This window comes from Macaca nemestrina, chromosome 4 (assembly GCF_043159975.1).
Source record: "Macaca nemestrina isolate mMacNem1 chromosome 4, mMacNem.hap1, whole genome shotgun sequence".
NCBI classification, from domain to species: Eukaryota; Metazoa; Chordata; class Mammalia; order Primates; family Cercopithecidae; genus Macaca; species Macaca nemestrina.
In genome coordinates, this window is record NC_092128.1 from 68,243,352 (window position 1) to 68,262,705 (window position 19,354).

Sequence of the window (19,354 nt, forward strand, 5' to 3'; positions counted from 1 at the left end):
TGGCACATCTTGCATTATTCTGTTCTCTTCATTTCCACTTATATATATCCCATGTCATTTTTTGTTGTACTACATTTTGATACTGGGATAGTCATTATTTATATTGTTAATTGCCCCAAATTTTCAATCTTTACATCAACAAGTACTCAAAGTTGAGTCTAATACTGTAGCTTAGGTAAGTTCTGCAGTGATTTTGCTTCTTGCTAATATGCTCTGCAAAATGCTGGCTCCCTGGTTTGTCTATTAATCCCAGCACTGACTTCTGTCTGTCAGGCTCTGCAGCCTTCATTTGATCTTGAATGTATACTTTTGTGTTGGCTTTTGATACACAGACGTGACAAGGGAGACCATTTTTGGGGAAGAATCCCTTTTGAGTTGGAATTTTAGCTGAGGAATAGATGCAAAGGGCCATATTGCTTCCTAAATAATAATATTAAAGATGACCAATATTTTCTGCTTATCATACTACTTACTGTTTATCAAGTGTTCATTTCTCACCTGGGCTTAGGCAGTGGTAAGAATAGTAAAAATTCTGGCCCCAAAAATGTAATAAACCTTTCTTAAATTCCATTTGGGTACTAAACACTATTCTGGGTCTTCCAACCTTTATTATCTTCCAGTCCTCAGAACAAACATGGCTGATAGATAGTAATGTTATCTGTTAAGATTAATAAACGACTTCCCTGAGAGATAATGTGAACTTCCCAAGGTCATTCAGCTAGTAAATGGCTGCATTCATGTGTTCTGACTGCCACTTCAATGATTCATCATTGATATGGTTTGGTTGTGTCCCCATCCAAATCTCATCTTGAATTGTAGCTCCCATAATTCTCAAATGTCATGGGAGGGACCAAGTGGGAGGTAATAGAGTTATGGGGGTGGGTCTTTCCCATGCTGTTCTTGTAATGGTGAATAAGTCTCACGAGATCTGATGATTTTATAAAGGGAAGTTTCCTTGCACATGGTCTCTTGTCTGCTGCCATGTAAGATGTGACTCTGCTCCTCTTTCACCTTCCACCACGAATGTGAGGCCTCCCCAGTAATGTGAAAATGTGAGTCAGTGTAACCTCTTTCCTTTACAAATTACCTAGTCTTGGGTATGCCTTTATTAGCAGTGTGAGAACAGACTAATACAATCATTTTGCAAAATTTGAGACCTTTTAAAATGGCACAGAATAGGGCTCATCTCAATGAATATTCTATGTGCATTTAAAAAGAATGTAAACTTTGCAGCGTAAGTTAGGTGTTGTAACCTATGCATAAAAATTACGTTAAAGTAGTTGATAGTGTTTTTCAGACTATGAATTTAGTTTTATTATAATATCAGTTGCTGAGAGAGGGGTGGTAAAATTACTGTGATTGTGGAATTATATATTTCTCCCTTGAGTTTTGTCTATTCTTTTGACTTCATGTATTTTGAAGCTCTGTTACTAGGTACATACATATTTATGATTATTATATCTTCAGATATAATAATCAGATGAATTGACCTGACCATTGTTATGAAATGTGCCACTTTATTGCTAGTAACACTCTAGCTTGTAGTCTACTTTTTTTCTGATACCTGTATAACCACACAAGCTTTCTTACCCTTACTGTTTGCATTATCTTTTACAATTTATTTACCTTCAGCCTAGTTGTATTTTTATATTCAAATATGTCTCTTCTAGCTAATATATACTTGGGTCTTGCTCTTTTTTAAACCAATTTTTGATAATATCTTTCTTAATATTGGCATATTTAGTTTATTAACAATTAATTATCACTGAAAGGATTGACTTTGGGCTTCTGTACCAGTTTTTTATTTGGTTCTGTTTGTCCCATCTGTTTCTGTTCCTTTGTTTTTTTCCTGCCATCTCTTGGATTACTTTAGTAATTTTTGCATATGATTTTAATGTAACTATTTACTTTTTAGCTATATCTCTTGCACTCTTTTTTTGTGCTTTTTCTACAAATTACCATAAGCACCTACAAAATACCATAAGTATTTGTCACTTAATGTAATGGGCAATAAAGTTGCAACTATATAGATCTCATTCTTTTTCCTGTAATTCTCTGTGCTAGGCTGTCATATTTATTACATTTACATACATTTTACAACCCCACAGGATGATGCTACAATATTTTCTTTAAAAGGTCCTATGGATTTTAAAGAAATTAAAAGGAAATGTAGCTTTTTATATTTGGCCCCCCAGTTTTATAAAAACATTTTTAAGGCTTTTTATTTCTTCCTAAAGATCTAGGTTTTCATATGGTATATCTTCAGCCTGTGGAACCCCCTTTATCATTTATTTTTATTTTTCCCCATTCGTATTTCTTATTTTTATTGTTTCTGGGCCATTGGTTTTAAGTGTATAGTTTTTCTATAAACAACATACATCTGCATTTACTTTGTAATCTAATTCAAGACTTTAAAAAATAATTTCAACTTTTATTTTAGATTCTGGTGGTACTTATACAGGTTTGTTACGTGGGTTTAGTATGTGATTCTGAGATTTGGGAAATGAATGATCCCTTCACCCAGGTGAAGTAAGCATAATACCCAATAGGTAGTTTTCTGGCCCTTCCCCTCCTCTAGTAGTCCTCGGTGTCTACTGTTCTCATCTTTATATTCATGTGTACCCAAAGGTTAGCTACCACTTATAAGTGAAAACATGCAATATTTGTTTTTTTATTTGTTTGTTTGTTTCTCCAATAATTTACCTAGGATAATAACCTCCAGCTGCATCCATGTTGCTGCAAAGGACATGATTTTATTCCTTGTTATGGGTCTATAGTATTTCTTAGTGTTCTATGTACCACATATTTAAAATCCAATGGCCTGTTGATGGGCACCTAGGTTGCTTCCATGAATGATGCTGTGATAAACATACGAGTATCTATTGTCTTTGTCTAAAATATCTATTGTATTTTAAATACAATACTGTCTATTGTATTTAAAAAGAATGATTTACTTTTTAAATACCCAGTAATGGGATTGCTGGGTCAATTGGTAGTTCTGTTTTAAGTTCTTTGAGAAATTTCCAAACTGCTTTCCACATCATTTGTTACAGTAGTGAATTTCTGTTGACAATGAATTCTCTTAGTTTTACTTTTAGAATAAAATATTTTTACTTTTATTCTTAGAGAATATTTTCACTGAGTATAAAATTTTTATTGATTTTTTTTTAGTGTCAGTACTTCAAATAATACTTTTCCACTATTTTTTTGGACTTAGCCATTTCTGATGAAGTTATTGACCATTCAAGTTGTTCCCTTTTCATTTTTCTCTGACTGCTTTCATGATTTTATCACTCAGAAATTTGACTATGATGTGCTTAGCAATTGTTCTCTTCATATTTATTCTGCTTGGGGTTCACTGAGCTTCTTGAATATGCACATTTATTTTTGCCAAATATGGGAAAGTTTTAGTCACTATTTGTTCAAATATTTTTGTGCTTTAAAAAATTACTTCTTCTGGAACTGCAATTATGTACACTAGCACTTTTGCTTTTGTCCAAAAGTTCCCTGAGTTACTATTCACCTTTTATGTTTCTTTTTTTGTTCTGTCTTGGTAGTAGGTAACTTGTATTGATCCATTTTAAGGCTCGTTTATTTTTCTGTCATCTCCATTCTCTTTTTAAGTAAATTCAATTTAAGAAATCTCAGATATTGTCCTTGTCAGTTCTAAAATTTGCATTTGGGGTTTAAAAATCGCTTTTTAATTTGTCTCCAAGATTTTCTTTTTGAAACAATTTCTCATTGTGTTGCTATTTTTATTGAGAATAATTATGATAATTCTTTTAAAATCCATTTGTGATAATTTTACTACTTGGTTTTTCTTTTGATATGTCAGTTGATTGTATTTTCTCTAGATTTGGGCTAGACATTTCTGGTTCTTCATGTGTCAAATAATTTAGAATTGTGTCTAGGGCATTTTGAATGTTATAGAGACTGAATTTTGCTGTATTTCTCTGAAGTATGTTAATTGTTTGTTTTACTATGTTATTAATTGGTTGGAGTCAAATTGTAAACTCTGACTCTTAACTGGCAGCTCAGATCTTGGTTCAGTTTCTTAATCTTTAACCTGTACTGCTCTGAGTTTGCCTAGTGCATTTGTAGTTTCAGGGGTCAAATACATGGAAAGGGTTTCTGAAGAGAATTTGGGGCTCAAATCTGTGACTTTTCATTTCCCTGATTCCTCCCTTATTTGTGAATATTTATAATTTTCTTGAACTTTTCTCTGATTTTCTGGGATAGAAAGACTGGATTTTTCCGTCGAAATGTTAGTAAATTTTATGGTTCCAACTTCAGTTTGCCCATTTGGAAAAAGCCATAAAAACTGAAAATGCACCCCATTCTAGTCTCTTTTGGCCCTGTAGAATCTTAGCCTTACTGGAAGCCTTATTTTGGATTATTGTCTAAACTGTTGTGGGCTTTAAAAATATTTTAATATCATAACTTAGAGTTTCAGAATATCATATTTCATTTTATATTCAAATATGAACTATTTCATGACAGTTAAATCTTTCCAAAGATTCCTTTAGACACTTTCCAAAATTGAATTTTTGTAAATTATACTCAAATACTGATAGAGTGATTTCACAAGTAGCAAAATAGAATATTTTTTCATTTTGGACATTTAATTTAACTAACTGTATTATCACACTCCATTAGGATGCTAAACATTATGAAGCAAACTTAAAGTTTATAAAGCAGCTTTTTCAGTATTCAAAAGCTCCAATGGGAATTTTGTTTCTATGAAGACCAAAGGTTTGTGATCTATGTTGGTGGTGATCATAGAAGAAGAATCAAGGGAATAAATTATTGTGTCAGAATTACCTGTATAGGCAGTGTTTTCGATGTCATAGAGCAATCTCGGCTTCCCTTTCTTCTTATAATTGTATCAGATTCTCATTGTTAAAGAATTCCTCATCCCCAGCTACTCTATTACTTCTGGAATTTGTAGAAAGGTCAGTGAGTCTCAGGAGTTGTGATTACTTTTTCTAGCTGACATTTATTGATCTCATTACCTTCATGCTCATATTTCAAAAAATTTTTTTTCTTTCTGTTACCATTTCAAAGATGACAGAAATGCTGCAGTGCTCACTGTATTAGAACTATATGTAATTAAAATTTGTACTCTGTGTTTCATCACAATCCCACTGTCAGAACCACAGCATGTATTGTTTATAAATTAGATTGTTATAATTAGAACACACAGTGTGCATAAAAGAAGGCTGAATTTATATGCTAACATATATTTTGTATCTTTTCATGAAAAATGAATGCTGTAGAATCTTTGGGAATAAAACATTTTACTAGTACTGAATGACTCACTTGACTCTTGCCATTGCCAGTGCTTTGTCTTTAATGATTGCTTTTGCAAAATCATTTCTAAAAAAGATTCTAAAGATAAGGAATATTAAAGAGATGTGAATAAAGATGATTAAATAAAATATATATAACCATGTTTTAATTTTCCTAAGACTGAGTCACAATTAGATAGGTTTATTATAAATATATAGATTTATTTTATATATATATAAATACTTTCATATATTTAACTTCACAGTTCTAGCCCAATTTTCCTTGTCTACATTTAAAAGAAAACTTTAAAAGGATGGTGAAATAGTTTTTAAAAAGGTTTATTTGCATAAGGCAGATTTAGAAGCAGTTTTTCTTTTGTCTGTTTAAGCCAAAATTGTACATATTGAATTCCTTCTTCCTATTTGCCAAGAGACCATCCAACCAGAAAGATTTAAAAATTCTCTCTATGAAAGTCAAGAATAGGCACAGGACATTCAACTGTCATGATGAATCAGAAAACTAATCTATGAAGCATTTCCTGGAGGTTATTTTAGATGGATTAATTTACAGAGCACCCTAATTTACAGAGGCTAATAAATTATAGTTGATAGTTATGATCAAAACCGTTATTAGATAGGTATGCTATTGTTTATGTATACATCTTAATCCTTTGGACCATAGATTTGGCCCCTATTCACTTCTGTGGATTATTTGTTTCTTTATTCTCATTTCTAATTCGAGAGATAAAATTCAGAGAAGCATGGTTTGCCTCTCACTGACGGTTCATCAGTTTTAAGGACCTGCTGATACTCTGTAACCTAAAGTTTGTTCATATTTCTGATAAATTTGCAATCTCTTTCTTTATTCGTATTTATTTAAAGATTACTGACACATGACAGTCATCAGTCTCAGGCAAAGGCTAACCTCACTGCCAAACACAAAGACATAATCATTTTTGACTTCTGCATTAGGCTCAAAAAAATTCTGGATTGAAATCTTCACTAACCATAATAGAATATGCTAATTCCAAGAAATAAATGTATTCATGTGCCATTTTATAAGGTCAGCCTAATATTCCTGAAGAAAACACCCCTATGTTCTTTCTTATAAAATGACTTATTATTTTTAATGACAAGCATGTTTCATGACATATGGATAATATATGTGAAGTTCAGAGATTCTCTGTGTAATTAATGAATTAATCTAGGTGGGATATAACTAGTTTAAAAAACGAAAATGAGTCTCTTTTAATAACATTCATGTCTTCAGATGTTGGTCAGAGACCAGAACTGTCTTTGTCAACCTAAGACATTTTTTTTTCAGCAGGCATTATCATGGATAAATCAGATTATTTGAAATCAAATCAACAAATATACTGACTAGTACCATAGGTTAGGTACTATGCTGGCTGTAGTAGAAAATATGAAGATTCTGGCACCAAGTACTGGGCCAGTAAGTTATAGATATTATTTTATTTATTCCCAACAATGTTGAAGGGGGTATTAGTTCCATTTTATAGCTGATGATATAAGCTGATGGTTAAGAAATAGTTGACAAATTATTAGATACCAGCAATGCCAAAATGCAAAGCCCTCTGGTTTATGTTAACTTCTTCATACTTCTTTGATCATATGTATACTCTGAATGAATTATGAAAACTATGCTCCCTCTCATGCATGTTTAAGTTGAAACCCAAATTTTTTTCATCACAAATAAGTTATTAAAGATAATGTGCTTTTGACATATTGCAAATATTGGCATTTAAAAATTTATCTCCAGATCACTCACTTAAAAATGTACAATTGAATCTAAATATCGCAATGATTTGATGCTCTTCATCATTTATTTTTTAGAAAGTACATACATATATTATTTATGTCATAGAAATGAATGGCTGTTAAAATTTGTGTCAGCTGGGGTTCTCCAGAAAAACAGCACCAACGGGATATACAGAGAGATATATAAGAGCAGATTTATTATCGGGGTTGCCTCATATTGTTATAGAAGTCCCACAATCTGCTGTCTGCAGGCTGAAGAACCAGGAAAGCAGAGAAAGCAGAGGGAGTAATTTGGTCTGAGGAGAATGCGGTTGAGATTGGTGATGGTGTTAGAGCCGGTCTGAGTCCGAAAACTCTGAGAACCAGGAGAACTGAAGTCCAAGGGCAAGAGAAAAGAGATGTCTCAGATCAGGCAGAGTGATCAAATTTGCAGTCTTTCTGCCTTTTTGTTATATACAGGCCCTTAATAAATTGAATGATGCCTGCTCACGTGGGCTAGTGTGATCTTCTTTACTCATCCTACTAGTTCAAATACTAATCCCCTATGGGAACACCCTCACAGACACACCCAGAAATAATGTTTACCCAGAACTATATGGGAATTCCTTACCCCAGTCAAGTTGGCCCATGAAATTAACCATCACATAGTTATATGGCCAATAGAAATAACCTTTGGTTATAACCTTTTGGTCAATAGAAACAATCCTTGTTGCCTTGTTGCCTCTGCAATTTTTCTGTCCACTCAGTTAATGTTGATACTTCTACCATTTATGCTAGTTTTTATTTGGCAAACTTTTATATATTCTTATGTTTTTAACATTCATTCAGAATTTTGTTTTACATATATCTCTTCTAGGCAGAATATATTTTTAAATTTTTAATTTTTGTTGGTATATAGTAGAGATATATATTTGTGAGTGTACATATTTATGGAATACATGAGATATTTTGATACAGGCATTCAATGTGTAACAATCATATCAGGGTATATGGGGTATCCATTGCCTCAGGCATTTAATCTTTCTTTGTGTTACAAACAATCCAATCATACTCTTTTAGTTATTTGAAAATGTACAATAAATTATTGTTGACTGTAGCCACTCTGTTATGTTATCAACTACCAAATATTATTTATTCTATCTAGCTATATTTTTGTGCCCATTGACCATCCCCATTTCCCTCTCCACCATTACCCTTCCCAGCCTTAAGTAACTATCATTCTGTTCTCTGTTACCATGAATTCAATTGTTTTAATTTTTAGCTTCCACAAATAAGTGATAACATTCTATGTTTGTCCTTCTGTGCCTGGCTTATTACACTTAATATAATGACCTCCAATCCCATCCATGTTTTTGCAAATGATAGAAGCTCATTCTTTTTGATGGCTTCATTGTAAATATGTACCACATTTTCTTTATTCATTCATCTGTTGATGGACACTTAGGTTACTTTGAAATCTTCACTATTATGAATAATGTTGCAGTAAACATGAGAGTGGAGCTATCTCTTCAATATACTGATTTCCTTTCTTTGGGGATAAACCTAGCAGTGAGATGTCTGGATTATATGGTAGCTCTATTTTAATTTTTTTGAGCATCCTCCAAACTATTCTCCATAGTGGTTGTACTAATTTACTTTCCAGCGTTTGAACCAACAGTGTACAAAGGTTCACTTTTCTCCACATGCTCTCCAGCGTTTTTTATTGCTTGCTTTTTTGATATAAGGCATTTTAATTGGGATGAGATAGTATCTTATTGTAGTTTTAATTTGCATTTTCTAGTGATCAATGATGCAGAGCACATTTTCCTATGGCTGTTTGGCATTTTTATATCATTTTTAAAGAAATATCTATTCAAATATTTTGTCCCTTTTTAATCAGATATTTAGATCTTTTTCCTGTAAGGTTGTTTGAGCTCTTATATTCTGGTTAGTAATCTGTTGTCAGATGGAGAGTTTGCAAATATTTTCTCCCACTCTGTGGGTTGTCACATCACTTTGCTGGCTGTTTCCTTTGCAGTGCAGAAGCTTTTTAAATTGATGTGGTCCTATTTGTCAATTTTTGCTTTGGTTGCCTGTACCCATGGGGTATTACTCAACAAATCTTTGCCCAGTCCCACATAATGGAGAGGTTCCTTAATGTTTTCTTTTAGTAGTTTCATAGCTTGAGGTCTTATATTTAGGTCTTTAATCCATTTTGATTTGATTTGTGTGTATGTTGAGAGACAGGGGTCTGGTTTCATTGTTCTGCATATGGATATCCAGTTTTCCCAGCACCATTTATTGAAGAGACTGTAATTTCCCCAGTGTATGTTCTTGGCACCTTTGTCAAAAATGAGTTAACTGTAGATGATGGATTTGTTTCTGGGTTCTCTTTCCTGTTCCATTGGAACAGAAAACTGCTAGATGAATATTGGCACAAAAATCCTCAACAAAGTATTTGCAAAGCAAATTCAAAAATAAAATAAAAGATAATTGGAACAGAAAAGAGAAACCCAAAACAAATCCGTACATCTACCGTGAACATTAACCATTCTGTTGGATAATACCACGCTGTTTTCATGTTAATACCATGCTGTTTTGGTTACTATAGCTACACAGAATAATTTGAGGTCAGGTATTGTGATTCCTCCAGTTTTGTTTTTTGTTTTGCTTTGCTTTTGCTCAAGGTAGCTTTGACTATTCTGAGTCTTTTGTGGTTCCACATAAATTTTAGGAATTTTTTTTTGTATTCTGTGAACAATGTAATTGATATTTTAGTAGGGATTGCATTGAATTCGTAGATTGCTTTGGATAGTATGGGCATTTTGACAATATTGATTATTTTAATCCATGAACATGGTGTCCTGTTCAATTTCTTTTATCAATGTTTTATAGTTTTCATTGTAGATATTTTTCACTTCTTTAGTTAATTTCCAGCTATTTTATTTTATTTGTAGCAATTGTAAATGGGATTACTTTCTTGATTTCTTTTTCAGATTGTTTGTTGTTGGCTACAGACATGCTGATGATTTGTGTACGTTGATTGTGTATCCCGCAATTTTACTGAATTAGTTTATTAGTTCTCATAGTTTTTGGTGAAGAGTTTAGGTTTTTCCAAATATAAGACTATATCATCTGCAAACAAGGGTAATTTTATGTCTTCCTTTTCAATTTGGATACTCTATTTCTTTCTCTTGTCTGATTGCTCTAGCTAGCACTTCGAGAACTATGTTGAATAACAGTGGTGAAAGTGGGCATTATTGTCATATTCCAGATCTTAGAGGAGAGGCTTTCAGTTTTTCCCTATTCAGAATGATACTAGCCATGGGTCTGTTGTATATGGATTTTATTGTGTTAGGGTATGTTTCTTCTATAGCCAATTTTTTAGGGTTTTTATCCTAGAGGGATATTGGATTTTATCCAATGATTTTTCAGCATCAATTGAAATGATCATATGGTTTTTGTCCTTCATTCTGTTGATATGATGTATCACATTGATTGATTTACATATGTTAAGCCATCTTTGCATCCTAGTTTAAATCCCACTTGGTCATGGTGAATAATCTTTTTAATGCATTTTTTAATTTGGTTTGGAAATATTTTGTTGAGGATTTTTGTGCCAATATTCATCTAGAAGTAGTTTTTTCGTTCAATGTTCTTCCTTTGGTTTTGATATCAGGGTAATACTGGACTCATTAAGTGAGTTTTGTAGTATTCTCTCCCCCTGTCTTTTATAAATGCTTGGTAAAATTTGTCAGTGAAGCCATCGAGTCCTGGCCTTTTCTTTCCTGTGGGATTTTTTAGTATAGGTTTGATCCTGTTATTGGTTTGTTCAGGTTTTGGATTTCTTCCTGGTTCAATCTTTGTACATTGTTTATGTCTAGGAAATTATCCATTTCTTCTAGGTTTTCAAATTGATTGCAATATAGTTGCTCATAGAAGCCTCTAATGATACTTTGAATTTCTGCAGTATCAGTTGTATTATAATATCTCCTTTTTCGTCTCTGATTGTATTTATTTTAATCTTTTTTTAGTCTGCCTAAAAGTTTGTCAGTTTTATTTTTTCAAAACAATTTTGTTTCATCAATCTTTTGTATTGTTTTCTTCATTTCAAATTCATTTATTTTTTTCTGATTTTTATTATTTCTTCTACTAATTTTTGGTTTGGATTGCTTTTGCTTTTGTAGTTCTTTAAGGTGCATGGTTAGGTTGTTTATTCGAAGTTATTTTTCTTTTCTCATGCAGGCATTTGTAGCTATAAACTTTCCTCTTACTACTGCTTTTGCTGTATCTCATAGATTTTGCTATGTTGTGTTTCCAATATCATTGGTTTTAAGAAAATTTTCAGGCCGGGCGCGGTGGCTCAAGCCTGTAATCCCAGCACTTTGGGAGGCCGAGATGGGTGGATCACGAGGTCAGGAGATCGAGACCATCCCGGCTAACACGGTGAAACCCCGTCTCTACTAAGAAATACAAAAAATAGCCGGGCGAGGTGGCAGCGCCTGTAGTCCCAGCTACTCGGGAGGCTGAGGCCGGAGAATGGCGTGAACCCGGGAGGCGGAGCTTGCAGTGAGCTGAGATCCGGCCACTGCACTCCAGCCTGGGCTATAGAGCGAGACTCCGTCTCAAAAAAAAAAAAAAAAAAAAGAAAATTTTCAATTTCCTTCTTAATTTCTTCATTGACCCACTGGTCATTCAGGAGCATATTGTTTAACTTCCATTTGTTTTTATAATTTCCAAAATCCTTTTGCTATTGTTTTCAGGTTTTATTCCATTGCAGTCAGAGAAGATATTGGATGTAATTTCATTTTCTTTTTTGAATTTTTAAGACTTACTTTGTGGCCTAACATATGGTCTATCCTTGAGAATGATCCATGTACTGAGGAAAGCATGTGTGCTCTGCAGGCCTTGATGAAATGTTCTATAAGTATCTATTAGGTCCATTTGGTCTATAGTGCAGACTAAGTCTGATGTTTCCTTGTTTATTCTCTGTCTGAATGGTCTGTCCAATGCTGAAAATCTGGTGTTGAAGTTTCCAGCTATTATTGTATTGGGATCTATGTCCCTCTTTAGCTCTAATAATATTTGCTTTATATATCTGGGTGTTCTAGTGTTGGGTGCATATGTATATTTACAAATGCTATATCCTCTTGCTGAATTGATTCCTTTATCATTATATAATGTCTTTCCTTATCTCTTCTTACAGTGTTTTAAATCTATTTTGTCTGATATAAGTATAGCTACTACTGCTCCATTTTTTGGTTTCCTTTGGCATGGAATATCTTTTTCCATTCCTTTATTTTCAGTCTTCATATGTCTTTATAGGTGAAGTGTATTTCTTTTAGGCAACAAATTGTTGGGTCTTGTGTTTGTATCCCTTCATTCATTGTATGACTTTTGATTGGAGAGTTTAGTCCATTTACATTCAGTATTGTTATTGATAAGTAAGGACTTATTCTTGGCATTTTGTTATTTATTTTTTGGTTGCTCTGTGGTCTGCTTTTCCTTCTTTGATTCCTTCCTGTCTTTCTTTTAGTAAAGGTGATCTTCTCTGGTTGTATGTTTTAATTTTTTGCTTTTTACTTTTGTTTTTACATCTGTTGTCTGATTTTTTATTTGAAGTTACCATGATGTTTGCAAATAATATAAGCCATTATTTTATACTGATGACAACAAATGATTGCATGAACAAATAAACAAACTAAAAAACAAGCAATGATACAACTAATAAAAACTTTACACTTTAACTTGGTCCCGCTGCTTTTTTAAAACCGTGTTTATTGTTTACATTTATATTTTATTATACTATGTGTTGAAGAATTGCTGTAGTTTTTTGATAGGTTCATATTTCAGTATTTTTACTCAAGATATAGTTCACACACTACAATTACTCTGTTATAATATTCTGTGTTTTTCTGTGTACTTACTATTACTAGTGAGTTTTATATGTTCAGATGGTTCCTTATTGTTCATTGACATCCTTTTATTTCAGATTGAAGAACTCCCTTTTGCATTTCTTGTAGGACAGGTATGGTGTTGATAATGGCCCTCACTTTTGTTTGGAAAATACCTTATTTTTCTTTCACATTTCAAGGGTATTTTTGCTGGACGTGCTATTCTAGGATAACAATTTTTATTCTTCAGTGCTTTAAATATGTCACACCTCTTTCTCTTCTGGTCTGTAAGGTTTCTACTGAAAAGCCTGCTGCCAGCCATATTAGAGTGCCATTGTATGTTATTTGTTTCTTTTTTCTTGCTGCTTTTAGGATCCTTTATCCTTGGGAGTTTGATTATTAAATGTCTTGACATAGTCTTCTTTAGTTTAAATCTGCTTGTTGTTCTATAACCTTCTTGTATTTGAATGTTATATCTTTCTCCGGGTTTGGGAAGTTTTCTTGCAGTCCTTTTGAATAAAATTTCTCTCTCTCTTCTCTCTCTCTCTCTCTCTTTCTCTCTGTCTGCTCTTTAAGACTAATAACTCTCGTATTTATGCTTCACTCTTTTTATCCTTTTTTTTCTTTTGTGTCTTCTGACTGTATATTTTCAAATAACCTGTCTTCAAGCTCACTGATTCTTTATTCTGCTTTCTTAATTCTGCTATTAAGAGATTCTGGTGCATTCTTCAATATGTCAATTGCACTTTTCAACTTCAGAATTTCTGCTTGATTCTTCTAAATTATTTCAATCTTGTTGTTCAATTTATCTAATACCAATCTGAATGCCTTCTGTGTGTTATCTTGAACTTCTTTGAGTTTCCTTAAAACAGCTATTTTGAATTCTCTGTCTGAAAAGTCACAAATCTCTGTTTCTCCAGGAGGTTCCTGGTGCCTTATTTAGTTCCTTTGGTAAGGCCATATTTTTCTTTTGGATATTCATTAGTGTCTGGGCGGCATCGAAGAGTTAAGTATTTATTGTAGCCTTTGCAGTCTGGGTTTGTTTGTAACCATCCTTCATGTCAAGACTTTCCGGGTATTTCAAGAAACCTGGGTGTTGTGACCTAAGTTTTTTGTCATTGCATCCATATTTGCACAAGGGAGCACCCTAAGCCCAGTAACGCAGTGGTTCTTATAGACTCATAGAGGTACCACCTTGGTTGTTTTGGATAAGATGTGTAAGAATTCTCTGGATTACCAGGCAGAGAGTATTGCTTTATTTTCTTACTTTCTCACAAACAAATGGAGTCTCTCTCTGTGCTGAGCTGCCGGGAGCTGTGGGAGAGGTGACACAAGCACACCTGTGGCCACCACCACTGGGAGTGTGCTCGGTCAGGCCTGAAGCCAATACAGCACTGGGTCTTATCCAAGGCCTGCAGTAATCACTGCCTGGTGACCACTTATGTTCACTCAAGGTACCGGGTCTCTACAATCAACAGGTGGTGAAGCCCAGCCAGGTTTGTGTCCTTCCTTTCAGGGCAGAGAGTTCCACCAGCCCGGCACAGGTCTAGAGATACCATCTTGGAGCTAGTGCCTGGGGTTGGAAACCTTAGGGATCTACCTGCTGCTCTAATGTACTGTGGCTCGGCTGGCATAAAAACCTCAAGATAAAGTTCTTCTGACTCTTCCCTCCCATTTCCACAAACATAGGAGTCTCTCCCCATGGCCGCCATCACCCAAGGCCTGTGACAAGAACTGCCCAGCTATCACTGATGTTCACTCTTCAGTCAGCTTTTAGTGAAGCCTTCTCTGCCTGGGACTCTCCCTTCAGGGAAGTGGGCTCCCCTCTGACCCAGGGCAGGTCCAAAAATGCAATGTAAGAGCCAAGACCTGGCAATGGGGACCCCAAGAACCTGTTTGATGCCTTATACCACTGTGGCTGCACCGGGTGCAAAGTGTCCTTTACTCTTCCCTCTGTTTTTTCTCAAGCAGAAGGAGTCTTTCCACATATTCACCGCAGCTGGGATTGTGCTGAGTCATATCTGAAGCTAGCACATCTCCAAGTCTCACCCAAGGCCCGTGGTGAGTATTGCCTGACTACAACTGCTGATTATTTAGAGTCGAAGGGCTCTTCAGTCATCAGGTGATTAATCCTGCCAAGACAGGATCCTTCCCTTCAAGGCAGAGGGTTCCCTTCTGATCCAGGGTGTTTCTAGAAATGTTGTCCAGGACTAAGGGCCTGGAATGGGAGCCTCAAAATTCTGCCTGGCACCGTCTTCTACTGTGGCTGAGCTCGTATCCAAGTTGCAAGACAAAGTCCCCTTTACTGTCCCCTCTCCTTTCCTCAAGCAGAGGGAAGGAGTCTCTCTCAGAGCTGTGAGCTACTTCCCTGGGGTTAGGGGAAGGGTGATGCAAGCACTTCTTTGGCCACCCCAGTTGGTGTTTCACAGGGTCCCCCAAGTCCACGGGCTCCAGGTCCAGCACAGTACCAGGACTTTCCCAGGAATTGCAGTCTTTGTGGCCTAGACTGCCTCTCAAGTTTATTTGGGACTCAAGAGCACTTTCCCTGTGGTGGCAAGGCTTGCTAGAAGTGAGGTTCCTATTGATGAGAGGGGTGATTCCTCTCAGGCTAGGCTGTTCTAAATGCTCCCTCTGTGGGCACCAGCTGAGTTCTGTCTGGTGTTGCTTTCCACCCTGATAGGGCAGCACTAAGTTCCAAGGCAAAATCCCGTAATCACTACACTTCCTCCCCTAAGTGCACAGATTCTCTCTCTACACCACAAGGCTGCTGCCAGGGGATGGGGAGGGGGTAGCATCAGCAATTCAAGACTGTCTTTCCTGTCTTCTTCAGTGCTTCTTTTGGTGATAACAAAGTTAAAAACAGGTACTATGATTAATCACCTGATTTTTGATTCTCATAAAGGTGATTTTTTTCTGTAGGTAGTTCTTCAATTTGGTGTTCCTGTGGGGAGAATGATTGGTGGAATCTTCAATCTAGATATCTTGCTCCACCTCCTCCTCCTATTCCTTTAATCTTTAAACCAAATCAGACAAATCAATTTTTAAATAAATTTAAATGAATCATATACATTGATATAACAGATTCCTGTTGTACTAGTTTTCAATTACTGAGTAACAAATTACTGCACACATAATGGCTTAAAATAATACCAATTTATGATCTCAGTATTATGCAGTTATAAGGTCAGGAATGGAGTGACTGAATTCTCTGTTCACTGTCGAGCTGGCTGTGTTTTCATTTGAAGATCAGGGTGCTCCTCCAAACTCATTTGCATTGTCGGCAAAGTTCAGTTCCTTAATGGGTATCTGCCAAGGTGTCACTGTCATCTCTTCAAGGGCCCTCTAGGTCCCTTGCCACATGGCCCTCTTCCTCTTCAAAGACAGCAATGGGGAACTTCCTGCATATCAAATACCCGTTCTCAAATTTGAAGCTCTTCTTTACGAGCAGAGCTCACCTACCTAGGTTAAGCCCACTGAGGATAATCTGCCCTTATTAAGGTCAGATGTGCCAGTTTTCATACACTACTCATGGGAGAGACTATTCCATCACATTCACAAAGCCTGCCCACCCTCAATGGAGGGATTTATACAGAGCTGCACAGTGAAAGGCGAGAATAATGGGGACATCTTAGAATTATGCCTACCACAGTTGTCTTTACTTTTGTAATCTTGCTTTACAAGGTATTTGGGCCTCTTAATTTGTTTCTAAAGAAATTTTACTTTATTAAAAACCTTTATATTATAAAGATAGTTTGAACAGTGGCCAAGAGTATGATGATCAAGGGCATAATTTTAGAGTCATTATTTAGATTTGAATCATAGCTCTTACTACTTATGTGAAACGGGGCAAGTTGTTTAACCTCTCTTGCCTCGGTGACGCATCTGTAAAATGAGAATAGTATTACCTGCTCCCTAGGGCTGTTTTGATGGTTAAGTGAATTAATGTGCACAAGATACACACAATACAGTCCAAAAGAATAACAGTTATTAAATGTTAGCTATTAGTATTTATCTTTCACAGTTACTTGGAAGATATTAATTCTGTTTTGTAATCTACTAGATTTCAGTTATACACTGAAGCTATGTTTATCTAGCTACCCATACATGCATTTCATATTATGGATGTCCTACTCTTTATTAATATTCTATTGCATTCATATTAACATTTTTATTAATAGAATTAATATTAATGCTGATATTCTATTTTATATCGTGGCTGTATGACAGAAAAATTGAAGAAAGTGGAGGTGCCAGGAAAATTATCTATACAGAAAGGAGAGACAAAGGGAATACAGACTCCTGAGAGGAGAGATGGCTAGATGTGTCCTGAGCAACAGCAAATTGTCAGTGTGGCTGGAAGTGAACAAGGAGGGAGTGGTAAGAGATAGGATCAGAGAGAGATCCTATTTGTCTAGATCATGTAGGGTCTTGTACTTTGGTTTTCACTCTGAGGAAGCTAGAAAGCCATTGACGGTTTTAAAGCAAACATGACATAATCTGTATTTTGGTTTAAAAAGAAAACTATCATTACTGTATCATACTACATTGAAACAAAGGTAAGAGAAGCAGCCCAGATAGTTGAAGTGGATCATGACAGTAGCTTAGACTAGAGTAATAGATATAGGGGTAGTTAGAATTAGATTATCTTGAACTATTAGATTCTGGATATTTGAAGAAAAAGTTGAGAGTGTTTATAGTTAGTTGTATATAGTTATGAGGAAAAGCAAGAATTAAGTTATGCCTATAAATGTTTTGATCTCAGAAATTAGGAAAAAATGGAATTGCCATTTACTGATATATAGGACTATGAGAGGGAAAGATATGCAAGAGATCAAGAGTCAGTTTTAAACATGTTAAAGAGGCAACTAAGTTGCCTGGCTTCAGATGTTAAGAAAACAATTTGAACGTATTAATTTAGAGTTCAGAAGTCAGGTTTGGCTTGGAGATGAAAGTTAGCAATTTTTCAGGAGATTGACAGTATTTGTAGTTATGAGTTTACATGAGATCTCATCTCTTATAGAGTGAACATAGATAAAGAGGAGACCAGTACAGGAAAAGAGTCCTAAGGAATATCAGTGTTGCAGATAATGAAGGAAGAGAGAAAGAAAGGGGACAAATGTAGGAGTTATGTCTCTGAGTAGACAGTAAGTGGATGGTATCCAGTGAATAGTGCATGATATCCAGTAAACTCAGGAACACCTGAGTTTAGATAGGAGAATTAACAGTTCATTCATTCCAACATGGGAGAATACAGAGTACAGTATTTGTGTATAGAAATTTTGCCCTGTGGTATAATATAGCCAGAGAAACACATTCTAGAGTTAAATGTTGTCCTTTTAGGTATAGTAATTAGGAGAATAATTACTATTAGACTCTGATTCCTTAATCTGGAATTGGAAGGAAATACAGAGAGAAATAAAGTTTTGCACTTTGAGGGGAGAGGGCTCAGTCGTGGTTAGAGACTAAGGGGGAGGGTCCATGGAAAGAAAGGAGGTTGGGCTGTCTGTACCACTGTCAAAAAATAGGAAGGCTGGGTGTGCATATCTTGTTTAGATGATACTTTAAAACTTAAACATCTTAAATATTTTCCCTATAAACGTTAATATCCAAAGTGGTCTCAATGTAATTATATTGCCTAACATTGTCATCTCAAACAAAACACATTTTTTATGAAAAAATATCTCATGTATTTCAAGTTTTTCATAGAAATCAGTAATAATATGCAATATTCTATGATGAATTCAAAATCCATTTTGATGGATGGAATAAAGGTATGTGAGGAAAACAGAGAAGTGAAATATGTAGGCTAAATGATGTAAATATGAAGTTACATTAGAAATTGTTAATTTTATTATTAAATACTATGGGTTATTGTGGATGAATCTACCCCATTTTTACTCCTAGATAAGAGAAATATAGTTTCCTGGGGACTAGGTATGTCTTCAGAAAATATCATACTCAAAATGAAATGATTGGCACTACACATCAAACATAAATATTTATAATTATTTCTTATTGATGAAAGTACAAATAAATTACTGATGATCATGTGAGAGATTTTTGTGTGGACAGAAATATCTGAACGTATTCCACTAAAGAAACTAAATAATCTCACACAAGACTCATCCAACTTAACAAGGTGTGCAATTTTCAAAGACTCTATCTGAATATAGTAAATGTTATGTGTTTGGAAGTCTGCCTTTGTGGATATTCACTCCACCTGAACCCAAATCACGTACCATTATATAATGAAGAGAATTTTCAAAGGAAAAAAATAGAAATGGTTGATAATTTATGAAAAGAAGTGTTATTTGAATGAAATGTTACCATTCTGGGGTTAATGGTTTGGCAAAAATTAAGAACATCATTGTATTTTTTGCTGAAGAGAGTATAGAGAAAAGACTATCATTCAGT

The 19,354-nt window shown here is 34.9% G+C and overlaps 1 long non-coding RNA gene across 3 annotated transcripts in view; it reads left to right on the forward strand.

Moving 5' to 3' along the window:
• Positions 1-19,354, forward strand: part of LOC105475456 (uncharacterized) — a 39,940-nt gene that overhangs the window by 9,670 nt on the left and 10,916 nt on the right. The window contains exons 2-3 of one of the 3 annotated variants that reach the window (XR_983362.3): positions 14,909-15,001; positions 17,168-17,317. This is a non-coding gene — a long non-coding RNA (uncharacterized lncRNA). The remainder of the gene's footprint in view (positions 1-14,908; positions 15,002-17,167; positions 17,318-19,354) is intronic. The other 2 variants (XR_011622114.1, XR_011622115.1) reach the window with 2 other exon arrangements.